At 39.5% G+C, this 2,143-nt stretch overlaps 1 long non-coding RNA gene across 1 annotated transcript in view; it reads left to right on the top strand.

The window, feature by feature from the left end:
- Positions 1-1,873, top strand: part of LOC106150292 — a 5,008-nt gene extending 3,135 nt beyond the window's left edge. Inside the window, exons 2-3 of the long non-coding RNA XR_001237019.1 lie at positions 816-997; positions 1,631-1,873. This is a non-coding gene — a long non-coding RNA (uncharacterized LOC106150292). The remainder of the gene's footprint in view (positions 1-815; positions 998-1,630) is intronic.
- Positions 1,874-2,143: the final 270 nt, after the last annotated feature.

Below are 2,143 nucleotides of genomic sequence, written 5' to 3'. Positions count from 1 at the left end.
TTTTTTTTTTTTTTTTTTTTTTTTTTCTGCTACCATCACCCACAGACAGCAGACTCCATATTCTTCAGCTTCTGAACGTGGACTTGCACCAGCAGCCCTCTAGGAAGTTTCCATGCCTTTAGTCTCCGGCTAGGGCTGCGTTATTAGACTTTCTTTTTCTGAGACTTGTAGCTTCTTTGAGTGGGTATAGGTTTTCCAACATCTCTCGCCTGCAGACTGCCATTGTGAGACTATCTATGTTTTCTCCAGCCTCTAGTTGTGTAAGGCAATCTAATTAATCTCCTGTTATAATTATATAAATATTCTCTTAGTTCTGTTTCTCTGGAGAACCTTAATCAACAGGTTACTAGGCATTTGCCCTCTTACACAGCAAGTCTAGGCCATGGTAGAAAGAAGACAGAGACAGGTATGATTCACTGCGTTTAGGAGCTTATTGAAAGATATTTCATGTGCTGTTTCCTAAGCCTACAATGATTTTTCCCTAAGAGCTTTATATTTTCCTTATATGCCAGGAATAAATGAAGAGCCTTCACATAGCTTGAGGAAAATCTACAAACCCTGCAATACTGGCAATTTAAGCAGAAAATACTAAAGGACTGGCAGACATAATGCTCATTTAAAAAAAAAATATTCACTTCTCGAAACTTAGTGTCATTGACAGCACTCCACCTTCCAGTGATTCTATCCATTGCCTTAATCTCCCTCTGCCCTTTCCTCTCAGATTTGGGTTGAGAATGCAGCAAATTGTTATAGAAATATCTGAGTCTATTAAATAATAATCCTCACTTCTTAATCCATCTCTCTTTTTATTTTAGACATTGCCCTTGCCTTAGTTCATCTGTATCTCCTCAAACCCACCCCAGAGAATAAAGTGGACGATTTAGTTTGACCTGCATGAGACCAGCAGACCTGCTGTGTTCAGTGCATACCTTTTGTGCATGAGGTGCGGAAATGTGCAGCTACAGTTCTCTTTTCCTGTAAAACTCTAATTCACCTCGTAAGTCGATTCAATACTAAATTTCCATCTATCAAAAATGATTGTGCTAGGTTTTTCTAAATTATTAGGAAGATCAACAAGTAAAACATTTGTACATAGGCTTTTGGTGACTTCTCAAAACAACATAATTTCCACACTTATTGGAAAAGGAAAAGCAGACCACCTTCCCCAGATAGGAAGTGAGCAAATGATCTAAAATCTTAGTGTAGGTGACATTTTGTTGTTCTGCAAAATGGAAAAAGAAAACTGTCTCTCCTATAACCTCATAGATTTTCCACTTAATTCCAATCTGTCTTGGTTTGTCACTTGCTGTCAAAATTAGTGCTATGTTTAGAAAAGGAAAATTATGATCTTTCTATAGACTCTACTGGTGTGATCGAAACAAATAATCACAGATACACCGGTACCTTCTGTAGTAGTTGACTGATTGATTGTGTCAATTTGAGAAGTTTAGAAGCTTAACTAAATCGGCTCAGCAATTCTATACCCTAGGGTGTAGAGGAGCTACCCTAGGGTGGATCATCACCTGTGTGATATAAACGGGAAATGAGGAAAGATGGGCTTCCATTCAGCTTGGAGGTCATCTCCTGGCTTCTAATGCAGACTCTTCGGTTTCTGCCTTGGATCCTTTAGCCTTCTGGTGTAGACTCATCAGTCTTCCATGGCAGACCCATCAGCCTCCTGATGAAGACTTGCACGGAACATTGCAGTGAACTCCAGACCTTGGACTGAATCCTTCAGTCTCCAATGTGCAGACACCCTCTGCACGCTTCTTCATCTAAGTCTGTGGCTGACCATCGAAGGCAATCTTGTAACTTCTTATGCATTTGTTTATCTTGTGTTATATCTGTTTCTTTAATAAAACTCTGATTGATACACCTTCTTTTCCCTAAAAAATATAGAGAAATTTTGCTCAGCAATATTAGACTTGTGGCTAGTTATGTCTGACATGACAGAAGATTGGAACCAGAATAGTTACAGAAAGCTGAGGAACGATTTAGGGGACTATCAGATATTAAGAATAAAGTTGATATGTAGAAAAAGAGATAAAGGCCAGATGTGGTTGTGCACACTTGTAATCCTAGCAGCCTGAGAGGCTGACACAGGATTGCGAGTTCGAGACCAGCCTGGGCAGCTTAGCACCTT

This window comes from Chinchilla lanigera, unplaced genomic scaffold (assembly GCF_000276665.1).
Source record: "Chinchilla lanigera isolate Chin_1 unplaced genomic scaffold, ChiLan1.0 scaffold00069, whole genome shotgun sequence".
Classification (NCBI taxonomy): domain Eukaryota; kingdom Metazoa; phylum Chordata; class Mammalia; order Rodentia; family Chinchillidae; genus Chinchilla; species Chinchilla lanigera.
The sequence above is the reverse complement of the archived record's forward strand: the minus strand, read 5'-3'. Positions and strand labels throughout refer to the sequence as shown.